Raw genomic sequence first — 14,905 nt, 5'->3', positions numbered from 1 at the left:
CGGCGCGCGAGGGGCCAGTCCCCAGCGGAGACCGGGTACGGGGTGAGGAGAGGCCAAGACAGTGTGGGCTTTGCGAGGAAGGGCCACGAGGTGCAAGAAGAGGAATTCTGGAAGTTGACTGTGAACCCCTTCTCTCTACCACCTCCCATACTCACAGGTACACACCTCTGCAACAACCTACAGTATTTACACACAGGCACGCTGTCCCCAGAACAACCCAGAGACGCCCCCACGCAATACCCCAGAGATCCAAAGATGGGCACACACCCCCATGACAATCAAGAGACTAACTCGCAGGGATGACAGCCCCACAGCAGCTCAGAGATGCCCACAGCTTGCATTCCCCCACCAAGCTAGAGGCACACCAAGCCTATACACACCCAACCCCATTCCCACTGGGCAGTGCAAACCCAGCAGGAAGCCGATCCAACCCACAAGGCTCAAGGTTCACAAGCTGGCCAGACGTAGGCAAAATCTCCACCCTCGTCTCACTCGTACCTGGGAGCTTGAACTGGGACTCCCTCCAGCCCCACACTCTGGCCCTTGTCCACCAGCACCCCTTCTCAGCATGCACACACGTGCGTGTACACACACACAAACATGCACGCATACACGCACACCTCCTATGGACTAGACTAGGCTCTCAAGAGCATCTGGCCCAGGGCTCTGGGCTCTCTTACCTCCCCAGGCAGAGTTGGCCAGAGCTCCATAGCTACCTGCACCAGGGCTCCTGCCATCCCTTCCAGCCCGGGAGGCTCCCCCCAGCCCCCTGGGTCCTAGTGCCAGCTCTTCCTCCATCTGCTCTCTGTGAACTGAGTCCAGTAGCTCAACTTCTCTGAGGCCAGGCCAGGGTGAGTGTGGCAGCCTGTCCCAGCGACTGTGGTGAGCTCCTCTGGATGAGCAACTAACAGGGCCCAACAAGAACCTGCCACAGTCATCCTGACCAGCATGCAGATGTCAGCCTCCTCCCACCTCCGTTCCTGTCTGTGCCCCGCTGCCTCCTCCTCTCTGGCCCTTAGTTTTCCATTTACAGAAAAAGGGAATCAGAATGGATAACCCTAAGGTGCCTCCTAGCCTCACCAGCCTAGAGCTCTAGGATGGAACAGCTTTTCTTAAATGTGCTAAGAAAAAAAAAGAGGAGTCGAGGATTTGTCACGGTGCTGCACAAATAGAGGTGTTTCTTCCTGAAGTGCTTAAAGCGCCGAGATGTTTGTAAATTAGGCCACATTTTAAAAATGAGTGGGGGTGAGTGGGGAGCTATGATGGCAAGTGACCCCAAAGGGCTTCCTGCAAAGTGAATCCTGGACAATGTGCTGCAGGTCCTCATGAGGCCTGTGTGAATGACCTTAGATCTCCAGGCCTCCCATCTGCAGTGTGGGAGGCACAGTCAGATAATCACCCATCCCTTCTAAACCACACTCCTGAAAAGTGTCTGGGAATGAGTGGGTGGCAGGGGGCTGGCTCTGGGCTCAGGATGCCCAGGCTCTGACTCTCTGCTATCTACCTCCTCTGCCTCTAACTCTAGGCAGGTCACTGCCCCTCCCCAGGCCTCAGCAGTTTTACCTGAGTGTCCCACCCAGGCAGTGTGGGTCTCAGATAAAACCCAAAGGGGACCCCAGTAGAGCCAAAGCCAGCTTTGCTTTGTGAACTGTATCCTCTTGGATGTGCCATGAGGAAAAGAGGTGGCAGCACAGGCCTGGTGGCTCCTGCCTTTTTAGGGCCCCAATAAAACACACCTCAGCAGATAGCAGGCACCAGGGCAGCAAACCTCTCACACCCACCAGGTGTGTGTGGTCCAGGGCAAAAAAGACAAGGCCAGGTGACAGGAGGTAGCAGTGAGGGCAGACTGATAGAAGGACTTCCCCACCCTAGAGAGCTGCCAGAGAGAGAAAAACTCAGGGAGGTGCAGATGGCAAGAACTAAACCATCGCCGGGCATAGTGGCTCACGCTTACAATCCCAGCACTTTGGGAGGTCGAGGCAGGTGGATCACCTGAGGTTGGGAGTTCAAGACCAGCCTGACCAACATGGAGAAACCCCGTCTCTACTAAAAATACAAAATTAGCCGGGGTGGTGGCACATGCCTGTAATCCCAGCTACTCGGGAGGCTGAGGCAGGAGAATCGCTTGAACCGGGGAGGCGGAGGTTGCGGTGAGCCGAGATCGCGCCATTGCACTCCAGCCTGGGCAAAAAGAGCGAAACTCTGTCTCAAAAAAGAAAAAAAAAAAAAAAAAAAGAACCAAACCATCACTCAGATCAAAACACAGAAGAACCAAGAATCTTTTGGACCTTGGGTCGGTAAAGGTGGGTGACGTGGCACCTGAGGGCTCAGGCAGCCAGGCCCTGGGCTCATCCCTGGGTCCTAGGTTTAGGCTAGGCTACCTCGCCAGCAGGTGGGTAGAAGGGTATCATCTCATTCTACTCATCGTTAATTTGCCCTTGCAAATGATACCCCTCCCAGGAACTTCAGTATCTCTGGATCTGGGTCTCATGAAAACCTCTCAAACATGACAAAGCCGATTCATATCCTTCTCAGAACACCTCTAAGCAGCCAAGAAGGACCCCATCTGCTCCAGAGCAGAAGAATGAGCCCAGGAGGGCTGGAGGGGCTCGGGGACCTAGCAGCACAAAGGGCCTGTGGAGCTGAGTTCAAATCCTGGACCTCTGATTTCCTAGCTGTGTCACCAGAAGCCAGTGACAGGCCTTCTCTGAGCCCCAGTTTCCTCATCTGGAATAATAATACCTATCCTCTGAGAATTGTGGCAGGGAAAAGAGTTGTATATGTGCCAGTTTCACCCCCAGATAAATAACTAAAAATAAAACTGGTGGGGGTGAGTGGGGCAGGGAGGAATACACTGTCCAAAAATGCACGGTTCCAACCATCTTGACATGATGGTTTGGCAAGTTTTGAGTCTCATGGAAGATCAAACAATGGAAACAGTTTTGGCAAAGCATGCCGCTGCTCTGCCCACTGCAGTCCCCTGCCCCAGATCTGGTCCCCTGCCCAGGAAGTGAATTGAGGTGCCTCTCTGAGCCCCCAGGCTAGAGTCCAGGTCTGGCTGCTCTCTGGGTCCCAGTTCCAGAATGGGGCATCACGGAGCAGGAGCCAGAGTGGGTATAGAAGGTGAGACTGTGTACGAGAAGGCGCTTGACAAACTGAGAAACAGCGTGGGAATGTGAGGCATCATTACACAGGGCACTGGGCAGGCCTGGATCTCATAAGTGCCCCTCGCAGACGGAGTAGCTGAGGTTGTGGGGAGCATGGGGTGCCCCTGCATCACACAGCAAGTCAGAAGCCCTAAGGGGACTCCAGTAACTCAGGACTGACCTAGACTCCTGGAACTGAGGAAGGGGACACTTGGAAAGAGTCACACCAGACTTTTTGCTCACTACCCCCTGATGGCTGTTGAAGGAGGGGTCAGGGCACCTGCCTGTAGCCAGCCACCCCATGACCTGGTCCCTAACACTCTCCTGAACTCCGCACAGCAGAACTAAAGACCCCTCAGACTAAGGGCATCTGGCCCCACTCCCTCCCTGTACAGATAGAGAAACAAAGATCCTACTAGCAGGGACGAAGTAGAAATAAGAACCTAGGGGCCAGGTGCGGTGGCTCACGCCTGTGATCCCAGCACTTTGGGAGGCCGACATGGGCAGATCACCTGAGGTCAGGAGTTCAAGACCAGCCTGGCCAACATGGTGAAACCTCGTCTCTACTAAAAATACAAAAATTAGCCAGGTGTGGTGGCATGCGCCTGGGAGGCTACTCAGGAGACTGAGGCAGGAGAATAGCTTGAACCTGGGAGGCGGAGGTTGCAGTGAGCAGAGATTGGGCCACTGCACTCCAGCCTGGGTGACAGAGCGATGCTCTGTCTCAAAAAAAACACGAATGAAAACCTAGGTCTCTCAGCTCCTAACCTGAGGCTCCTGCTCCTCCCACCCCCTATTACATACCACACCTTCCACTTGCCTGCCAGTGACCCTGACACAGTCACTGCCCTCTCTCAGCCTCAAGAGTCAGCCTCCCTTGGTGCCCCGCAACCTGCCCAGTGTCCTGGACAATGAGGGGCCTGAAAGTCTAGCCTTGCTCCAGGATGCCCACCCCTACTCACCATCTAGTTAGACAGGTGATGGCTGCCTTGATCTCCCCTCTGGGAGATGATAGGGCCCCACCCCTACCTCTTCTCCCCCACCCCCTCCTCGGGGTAACCCTGCCTGCCAGTTTTGGTGGAGCAAATTCCCAGGTTGTCCAGGGCAACAAGGCAGTGTCCTGGCACTGTTCTAGAAGATTGGGCAGTGACCTGTGTGATGTCACCAGGAAGCAGTGGCATGGAGGAGGGGTTCCAGAGACCCTCAGAAGGGTGCAGCAGGCTGGACGCGGTGGCTCACACCTGTAATCCCAGCACTTAGGGAGGCCAAAGCAGGCAGACTGCACAAGTCCAAGAGCTCAGGACCTGACTGGGCAACATGGTGAAACCCCATCTCTACTAAAAATTAAAAAATTAGCTGGGCGTGGTGGTGCACACCTGAGGTCCCAGCTACTCAGAAGGCTAAGGCAAGAGGATGGCTTGAGCCTGGAAGGTCAAGGCTGCAGTGAGCTGAGATGGTGCCACAGCATCATCTCCAGTTAAAAAAAAAAAGGTTCAGCACCAAGAACTCTGAGGCCCCTAGGGCTGGGTTAGCCTTGAGAGGGACGTGTCCTTCACAGTGGCAATAGGTGTTCCATCCCAGTCCCACCTGGAGCCGGATCTAAGTGTTTGCCCAGGGTGGGTCTCACACCTTGCTGGGCCTCACTGAGCAAACAGCTCACACCTGCCCTTAGGGAGCTGCTGGAGCCTCACTGTAGTGCGCAGCCTCAAAGTCAGTGCAGGTTAGGGTCACCCCCACCTGCAGTTCTCCTGATGTCCTGTCACAGTCCCACACAGAAACACTTCACCTTGCTATTACACAGGGCCAGACCTGCACAGCTACACACACTTTGTTATGCCAGGCCACACACAGCACCAAAGTGGGGTTGCCAAATAAAATACAGGACAACAGCTGAGCGCAGTGGCTCACACCTGTAATCACACCTATAATTCCAGTGCTTTGAGATGCTAAGGTGGGAAGACTGCTTGAGGTCAGTAGTTCGAGACCAGCCTGGGGAACATAGTGAGATGCTGTCTCTACAAAAAATGTAAAACTTAGCTGGGCATGGTGGCACACGCTGGTAGTCCCAGCTACTAAGTAGGAGCCTGAGGTGGGAGGATCACTTGAGCCCAGGAGTTCCAGGCTGTAGCGAGCTATGATCGTACTACTGCACTCTAGCCTGGGTGACAGAGTGAGACCCTGTGTCAAAAAAAAAAAAAAAGGAAATGGGACAGCTGAGACACAGAGAGGCTAAGTAACTTGTTCTAGACCACACACCACTAAGTAAGCAGTTTCAACCCAGATGGCCTGGCTGCCTAGCCCAAGCCATTATACAAGACCACCGAGCAGGGAACTTTGTGGCATCTGTCCTGCTTCCTCTTCCATCCTTCTCCCCACCCCATCCTCTGATCCCTGCACCTCTGAACCCTGGGAGCTGCCCTCTGGGCCTTGCAGGGGCTGCTGCCTCCCCCAGGTTCCCCCCTAGCTGCCATCCCTCCTGCCACCACCATACAGTTGACAGAGTCCCCAGCAGGCGGGGAGGCCTCTTGACTGGAGAACAGGCCTAGAGAGGGCCAGAGGCTCATCTGAGGTGGGCAGGGCCTGGAGCAGAACCAGGTGGATTCCCCTTCCGGAGGGTTCCCAGGCACAGATGGCCACACCCCGCTCTGCCTGCTGGGCCCTCCCACTGTTGATGTCTATTGGGCACTGCCACCTGTAGGAACTCAGTTCGATTTCAGGGTCGATGCATCCTTCCAAAAGCCCTGGAGTTTCCTGTCAGAGGCGCCTGATCCATCTGCCTGTCCCCAGGCCCTCCCTTCAGTTCTGTGCTCAGGCCGGGTAGGGGTGGGGGCATCAGTGTCTTGTGTCTTCAGGAAGGATAAGGTTGTCTAGGCCTTCCTCCACCAAGGTGGGCAAGAACTCCAGCCCTGGGACCACAGCTCCTTTTCTGGCAACCCACACAACTTCCTTCTTTTGGTTTATTCTTCTTTTTTATCTCAAAGTTGGGGCCTCAGTGTCCTGACTCAGGACAGTTTCCACCTCCTGGAACTGGTGGGGCTTCTGGGGAGGGCTCAGGGTCACCCTTTGGGTGATAGGAGAGGTTGGCGGGGTGGGGGCAGCCCCAAAGCCTAGCCTAGACTGTTACTGTTCCTGAGGGAAGGGGCTCCTCTGGGAGGCTTTGTGGCCAGAGTGCTGTGGGCCTGCTTGGGGAGCCTGGACCTACCTAGGGACATAGCATGGCCCCAGGTATAGCCCAACTTCCATACCCAGGGGCCATACGCTGGGACATCTGGGGTAAGTTCTTCTCCCACTGGGCCTTATTTTCCTCATCTGTCCAATGGGGCTAACAGTCCCTGCCTGACCTTCTGCCTGAAGGGATTGTGAAGGTGAGACCAAGTGTGAAAGGTACCTACTGTGGCCCAGTGCCCCTCCCTAGAGAGGGTGTGAAGAGCCATGTGTGAGTGACAACCTACAGACCTCTGTGACCTCGGTGCTGGTGTGCACGTTCCCCAGGAGCACGAGTGACTGAGGCCTGTGTAGGAGCTGGGGTGTGACTGTGTGGCACTTCAAGGTTTCTCAATGTGGGTGAGGCAGTGCCTTGGGTATAAGATTACCAGATTTAGCAAATATTTGGGATGTACTTATAGTAAAAATATATTTGTTCCTTCTCTAAAATTCAGCTTTTTTTTTTTTTGGATGGCATCTCACTCTGTTGCCCAGGCTAGAGTGCAGTGGCGTGATCTTGGCTCACTGCCACCTCCCAGGTTCAAGTGATTCTCCTGCCTCAGCCTCCCAAGTAGCTGGGACTACAGGCACGTACCACCACGCCTGGCTAATTTTTGTATTTTTAGTAGAGATGGGGTTTCACTATGTTGGCCAGGCTGGTCTTGAACTCTTGACCTCGTGATCTTCCTGCCTTAGCCTCCTAAAGTACTGGGATTACAGGCGTAAGTCCCTGCTCCCAGCCCCTGGCTAATTTTTGTATTTTTAGTAGAGATGGGGTTTCACTATGTTGGCCAGGCTGGTCTTGAACTCTTGACCTCGTGATCTTCCTGCCTCAGCCTCCTAAAGTACTGGGATTACAGGCGTAAGTCCCTGCTCCCAGCCCTTTTTTTTCTTTTTTTTTTTTTTTAAAGATAGGATCTTGCTCTGTTGCCCAGGCTGGAGTACAGTGGTGCAATCATAGCACATTACAGCCTTGAAATCTGGGGCTCAAGTGGTCCTCTCTCCTCAACCTCCTAAGTAGCTGGGACCACAGGTGTGCACCACCACACCCAGCTAACTTTTTAATTTTTTGTAGAGATGGGGTCTCCCCAGGCTGGTCTCTAATTTCTGGCCTCAAGTAATCCTCCTGCCTTGGCCTCCCAAAGTGCTGGGATTATAGGTGTGAGCCATTGTGTCTGGCCTCAGTTGTTCCATCTAAGTTGGGTGGACTACTAGAATTTCTGTCATGACAATGAGGATGAAGTGAGTAAATCCTGTGGAATGCTTAGCACAGTGTCTGGCACACAGTGAGTGCTCAATAAATGCCACAGCTGCCATCAGTTCTCAGTTCCTGAGCTTCCTTCCCCCAGGTCTGGCATCTGTCTTCGAGGCCTGGCCTCTGTCCTACATCTTTGTTCCTCAATCTGGAGGCAATGATTTCTTTTTCCTGAGTGGGGTTAACCTAGAGCCTGGAGGGTTGAGAGGGAAGAGAGGTAGCTGAAATGACATCTTGTCCCCCTCCCTAACTCTCAATCCAAGCAGAGCTGCGAAAGGCCTGGTGTCAATGGCATTTGCTCCTTGCACCCACACAGCCCCTCCTCAATATCTGACAGCTGCATGCTGGGACAGCAGCGAGGCACAGGGGGTCTGGCCATATCTAGCCAGAGGGCAGCATGGCCCTCCACGTTCCAGGAGCTGGCTCCCAGGACCGCATGAGGACTAGTGTGGGCAGAATTCTCTAGGGGCTCTGTCTGAGAATGGTGCTGAAGGCTCTGCCCTGGGTCAAGGTTCACCCTGGGTTCCAAACCCACACGTGGAACAGGCCTGCAGCAGGCTCAGCTTCCATGGGCACTGCTGTCCGGGGACTCCTGCCAACCACTGCTTCCTGCTGTGAGTCCCTGGTGTCCTGGGTCAGCAGGTATCTCCACAGGCTTCCCGGGGGAAGACTGCCTCTTTCAGCACCTTCTAAATTTAGGGCTTGGGCTCCGTGACTCACTCCTGAGCCTGCTTTGCTCCCCTCCTCCGGGAATGTGCTCCCACGGGATCTGCATCCTCTGCTGCCTCAGACTGATGAAGGCCCCACAATCCTGCAGCAGCCACACACACACCAAGGAGAGCTCCCAGACCCACTGGCTCCAGGCCAGCCCTGGGCTTCTCCCAGCCAGGCCCTGTACTCTCCATCCCTTACTTCTCCATCTTCCCAACCCTCCCTGCAAACCACAGCCCACCCAGGTGGCCACACTGGGAGCTGGCTCCAAGCATGACTATGAGGGTAGTCGGGGGAGGAGAGGAATCAAGCCCTGCCCCCTCCAGCATGGCTGTGGCAGAGCCCTCACCTGAAATCAGGAGGCTTGAGTTCTGGACCAGACTCACGCTTACCTCACTGTGGGGCTCTCGGTGAGTTCTTGGCCTCTCTGGGCTTCTCTTTCCTCCTCTATAAATAAGGAGTTTGAACCAGACTTCCATTAGGGAGACTTGAAACAGAGCTGAAGTGAGCACAGGGCCAGGCCTCCAACTACTAACAAGGTGGGCCGGGGGGTGGTATCTGACGTCAGGCCCTGTCTCCCACCAGGCGCCCCTCTTCCCCCAGCTCCTGCTCCATGAGGGGAAAGGAGGACCAAGAACCTGCTGTTAGCGTTCATGGACTTCTGCCATGCAAGCAGGAAGCTCATGCACAACCCCACACCTTGAAGAGGCCAGAAAGAGCCCAGGGTCTTATTCTGGTCTGACTCTCCAGAGCTGTAATGTGTAGCTTTGAGTAAAAACCAAATTCACTCTTGGCCTCAGGTTGTGGGGAAGAGAATCATGTGCATGTGCAGGTGTAAACGCTCGAGACGTTTCTCCCCTGCCAGGTTCCCAGAACTGGAGGAGGAGATGGGATCCCCCCCTTGACTTCCAGAAATGCAGGCACCCAGGGCAGGGTGTGGAGGTATCTGCAGATGGTCAGACCTGGGGCTGCTGCTTCTCTGCCCCTGCATGACTCTAGGAGAACCCCATCTGTGGCCTGCCTCAACTTGTGTTCACAAGTAACAACAGTGGCTAACAGTTACTGAATGCTTACCATGGGCCTGGTGCTGGTCTATGCACTTAACAGGTCTTAACTCATTTAATTTATAGGTAAACCTTGAGACAGTCCCAAGGCTTAGCATCCCCACTTTACAGACAATTTGAGGCTCAGAGTGGGACAGGGATTCACCCCGGATCATAGTCTTAAGTCACTGGGAGGGCTGGTTAAAAGCCAGGTCTGAGGACAATCCTGGCTTCTATTTGCTACCCCAAGTTAGTCCTTCTTGGAGCATACATTAGACACTAAAATAAATGTTTGATGAAGATGTTTGACTACTGCCATGTGATGGAAAGATCCCTGTCCTAGTCCAGTTCTACCCCAACTCCTTGTGTGTCCTTAAGAGAGTCCTTTTCTGGCGGGGTGTGGTGGCTCATGCCTGTAATCACAGCACTCTGGAAAGCCACGAACAGATCACCTGAGGTCAGGAGTTTGAGACCAGCCTGGTCAACATGGTGAAACTGTGTCCCTACTAAAAATACAAAAAATGAGCCAGGCGTGGTGGCAGGCACCTGTAATCCCAGCTACTCAGCAGGCTGAGGCAGGAGAATTGCTCGAACCCAGGAGGCGGAGGCTGCAGTGAGCCAAGATCGCACCCTTGCACTCCAGCCTGGGCAACAAGAGCGAAACTCCGTCTCAAAAACAACAACAACAACAAAACAAAACAAAAAAGAGTCCTTTTCCTTTTCAGCCTCAGTTTCTCGGGCTGAAAAACAGAAATGATAAGTGAAGGCCCAAATAATGAAATGCTTGGAGGTGAATCCAAGATCCACCTCCAGATAATTCCATCAAATTATCTTGGATATCTTTTTGTTTTTGTTTTTGTTTTGTTTTGTTTTGTTTTGAGACAGAGTTTTGCTCTTGTTGCCCAGGCTGGAGTGCAATGGAACTATCTGGGATTACGACAACCTCTGCCTCCCGGGTTCAAGCGATTCTTCTGCCTCGGCCTCCCAAGTAGCTAGGACTATAGACATGCGCCACCATGCCTGGCTCATTTTTTTTTTTTTTGAGACAGAATCTCCCTCTGTCACCCAGGCTGGAGTGCAGTGGCATGATCTCGGCTCACTGCAAGCTCCGCCTCCCAGGTTCACGCCATTCTCCTGCCTCAGCCTCCTGAGTAGCTGGGACTACAGGCGCCCGCCACCATGCTAATTTTTATTTTTATTTTTTTTGTATTTTTAGTAGAGACGGGGTTTCTCCATGTTGGTCAGGCTGATCTCGAACTCCCAACCTCAGGTGATCCGCCCGCATCAGCCTCCCAAAGTGCTGAGATTACAGGCGTGAGCCACCGTGCCTGGCCTACATGGGATATCTTGAAGGATCTTGGATTTATATTTCTACAAATACCTGCCTTTCATGACTTGCCTGGGGAGTCCCAATTTGTAACAAGACCTCAGAGTCTCCCAGCCCTTCCCCCAACCTACCCCCAAAACCTCTAAGAGCAATCCAGAGAGAATCAGCTGCATACAGTCCAGCTCCACCTCTCCAAGGGACAGAGAAAAGTCCCCTTCCCTGGGGGTAGCTGCATGATCCTGCAGGTGCCACCGTGTGCCTAGGTGCCACCTCGCTTCACCTGGCTGGGGAGTGGCTACTACCGCCTCAGCTCAATGTGCATCACTTCCCTTTCTCATCACCCAGGCCAACCCAGGTATCACCTCCAGCTCCAATGCCCCCAGATGGAGTCACCTGAGTACCCGATTTCTCCTAAGCTCAGAAACAGAGTCCACTGTCTTCCCACTCCTATCCATTCAGAGTCTGCCCCCTTAGTGCTGCCCCCTCATCTGTCACGCCTGGGCTCTTTCCCTTACCTGGGCTATTGTCCTGAGAAGCAGGGTCTGTACAGCTCCAGCAACACTCTCCTCTTCCTCCAGAATTTTCCAGATCCTCCTCAGCTTCCTGCCTCTTGTGGTCATCTCGACACAGCAGGGTCTTCCTCCATCAGGCCAAGGTGGGGGTAGAAGAAGAATTGGGAACAGGGACTCCCCTAGGTTCTCAGGGTACAGTCAGCCAATCTAAGCCTGTATCCAACAAAGACACTGACCCCTGGGGTACAAGGAAGGGCTCCAGGCCCAAGGGCAGGAGGATTAGGCTTTAGCTCTTGCTCACAGCCTGCCGAGACCTGGGGCAAGCCCCTGTACCTCTTGGGACCCTCAGGTTTGCAATCTGCAGAATGAGGAAATGGGTTCCTCAATCTACAATCACCTGACTATAATAATATTTTGCTTTTATATACAGCGTGGGTAAATTCCCGAAAGTAACTAAGCTGTTTTCACCCCTGGATCTCATTTGATCCTCCCAACAGCCTGTTCCCATTTACAAATGAGAAAGCTCAGGTCCCTAAGGGAACAAAATTACCCAGTCACACAGCAAGCTGGAAGCAGAGCCTGAGTGCAGTCCTTGAATCCTGATCCTTCCCTGGCCCTTTACCCTCTATGATGCTGGGACTCTGCCTGACTTCCTCTAACCTGTTGTCCCATTTGTAAAAGGGTTGTTGTGAGGACTGAATTACGAGAGGCGATGAAGAGGGTCATTCCTTGTGAATCAAAAAAGAAAGGGCCACAGAACGACGACTGGACCGTTAGGTTACGATTTATTACGGTTATCTTCACTAAGGCGCCCCCACGTGTCGATCCCGAGACTCTCGGCTTGCGCAGGCGCTCTTTGGTGTTTACAGAGGCTGCGAAGCCCCGCGTTTGCGCGTGCGCTTCTCGCCCGGGACCGCCTAGAGGTCCCGGACTAGGGGCGGACTAGGGGAACCTCTGCCTCGCGCCCCCTAGTGGTTGTCGCCGCTGTCACCACGGCTCCCAGGGCCTCTGTCGGCTCCACTCTGGTTGAGACGTCTCCACAGCCCAACAGCGGCGGCGGTCTGAGGACAGGCAGGAGAAAATACGGGCGCTCGGCATCGTCCTTCTCACCGGGGACTCCAGCATCTCTGTCACCGCGTCACCAAGCCCCAGCTGCAGGTTCTGGCATCCATCCCGGCAAACTGGAGACCGCGGTGAATTCCACCGGAATGGCACGCGCATTGCCACATGGGAACTGTAGTTCACAGCTAGGCCCTTTCTGGGGCTGGGCTGCTGGAAAAACTACATATCTCAGGAGCTCAAGAGTCAGGCTGACAGAAAGGGGGCCCACGGCATGTTGGGAGATGGAGTTTGGGGGTTCGTGCTGGCAAGGAAACAGTTAAGCAACGGAGCCAAGTGTTCTGAGCCTGGGCCTGTGGGTTTGAGTTGGGCAGGAGTTACACAGTAGCTCTTATAAGAGCGGAATAGCATTGTTGTGGCTTTTAGAAAGAATACTACTTATTAGTTGTGTGATCTGAGCGATCAAGACAAATGCCCCTTTATCTTATTTATTTATTTTTTGAGACAATGTCTCTCTCTGTCTCTCAGGCTGGAGTGCAGTGGCCCCAGAACTGCTGGCCTCCCGCCTCACCCTCCCGAAGTGCTGGGATTACAGGCATGAGCCATCAGGTCTGGCCAGATGCCCTTTTATCAACTCCGATGGACCTTAAGGTTAAGGTTAAGGAAACAAACGTTGCCTACCTCAGGGCTCAGATGGCATGGCAACTTCTTAAATTTCTACTGCTACCAGAAAAACCACACTCTTACTAAACCCCTAGCAATAGGAGCTATCAGGCAAATTGTCAGACTCTTTTTTTTACTGGGATTTACAACTCAAACCACTACAACGCTGATCGACAAAGGACAGATCTTACAAACATTCTTTCCTGATAAGCAACTGCAGACCTCAAGCCAGTTTCAGCAAGCTCACAGAGACTGCACGCAAACTGTGTTTGTGTCCTATAGTTCACCTTTTGATGCAAAGAACCAAATTCCACCTAATGTTCACGCAAAAACCCCATCACAAAGTGAACATGGAATGTATGTTACATGTGTTTACCCACTGCTCATGCACTCATATCCCCTCATAAATATGTATAGCTTTCCCCCCAAACCTGCTGAATATGTATGATTATTGTGAAATACAGACCCTGTGAGTCATAAAAACCAGCCTGCCCTTTCCCTATACGAAGAGAGAGCACCTTTGGTACATGCAGGAAAGTGTCTCTTCTCAGTTTGCAAACTGATGTCGCTAATGAAACTGCCTTCTACTGTTTAGGCATCCTGGTGTTCTAGAGGGCAGCAGTCTGCACCTCTCACAGGGCTTCCTCTTCCATCACTCCTCAGAGACTGTATTCACAGGGGTCACCTGTGTGTGAGATACTGTTTGTCTTTTTTTGGGAGAGGGCAGGGGCTGTTCATTTGTTTTTGTTTTTTTTTTGAGACAGGGTCTCATTCTGTCACCCAGGCTGGAGGCAAGACCATTGTTCCCTGCAGCCTGGACCTCCTGGGCTCAATCTATTCTCCCACCTCAACCTCCTGAGTAGCTGTGATTATAGGCACACACCACTACACCTGGCTCATTTTTTTTTAAATTCTAACTTTAATAATGTTTTGCCTTTTTTTTTTTGTTTGTGTTTTTAGATGGAGTCTCATTCTGTCACCCTGGCTGGAGTGCAGTGGCACGATCTTGGCTCACTGCAACCTCTGCCTCCTGGGTTCAAGCGATTCTTCTACTTCAGCCTCCCAAGTAGCTGAGATTACAGGTGCACACCACCACGCCCAGCTAATTTTTTTTTTTTTTTGAGAGGGAGTCTTGCTCTGTTGCTCAGGCTGGAGTGCAGTGTCGTGATCTCAGCTCACTGCAACCTCTGCCTCCCGGGTTCAAGAGATTCTCCCACCTCAGCTTCCTGAGTAGCTGGAATTACAGGCACTCGCCACCACGCCCAGCTATTTTTTTTTTTTTTTTGTACTTTTTTAGAGCTGGGGTTTCATGCTGTTGGTCAGGCTGGTCTCGAACTCCTGACCTCATGATCCACCCACCACGGCCTTCCCAAGTGCTGGGATTACAGGTGTGAGCCACCATGCCTGGCCTAATTTTTGTATTTTTAGTAGAGATGGGGTTTCACCATGGTGGCCCGGCTGGTCTCAAACTCCTGACCTCAGGTGATCCACCTGCCTTGGCCTCCCAAAGTGCTGGGATTACAGGTGTTAGCCACCATGCCCAGCCTAATTTTTTGTAATTTTTGTAGAGACAGGGTTATGCCATGTTGCCCAGGCTGGTCTCAAATTCTTGAGTTCAAGGGATCCTCCTGCCTTGGCTCCCAAAGTGCTGGGATTACAGGCGTGAGCCACCCCACCTGGCCTCAAACTCCTCTTTGGAAAAAAAGTATGGGCCACAGATTCTACCATGGCTGTTGTCTCTTTCCCAGGTTCGTCCTCAACCCTGGCAAAATTAACCTCTAAACTGATAGGGACCTGCCTTGGGTACTTTTTGGTTTACAAAATTGTATTAATAGGCCGGGTGCAGTGGCTCACGCTTGTAATCCCAACACTTTCAGAGGCCAAGGCATGGGGATCTCTTGAGGCCAAGAGTTTGAGACCAGCCTGGCCAACATTGCGAAAACCTGTCTCTACCCAAAATACAAAAATTAGTCAGGCGTAGTGGT

The 14,905-nt window shown here is 52.9% G+C and overlaps 1 protein-coding gene across 1 annotated transcript in view; it reads right to left on the bottom strand.

Moving 5' to 3' along the window:
• STARD10 (StAR-related lipid transfer (START) domain containing 10) overlaps window positions 1-546 on the bottom strand; it is a 27,706-nt gene extending 27,160 nt beyond the window's left edge. The window contains exon 1 of the mRNA XM_011993651.1: window positions 499-546. The gene's annotated coding sequence lies outside the window, so the exon portion shown is untranslated. The remainder of the gene's footprint in view (window positions 1-498) is intronic.
• Window positions 547-14,905: the final 14,359 nt, after the last annotated feature.

Source organism: Mandrillus leucophaeus, unplaced genomic scaffold, assembly GCF_000951045.1.
Source record: "Mandrillus leucophaeus isolate KB7577 unplaced genomic scaffold, Mleu.le_1.0 Scaffold432, whole genome shotgun sequence".
In the NCBI taxonomy this organism is placed as follows: domain Eukaryota; kingdom Metazoa; phylum Chordata; class Mammalia; order Primates; family Cercopithecidae; genus Mandrillus; species Mandrillus leucophaeus.
The sequence above is the reverse complement of the archived record's forward strand: the minus strand, read 5'-3'. Positions and strand labels throughout refer to the sequence as shown.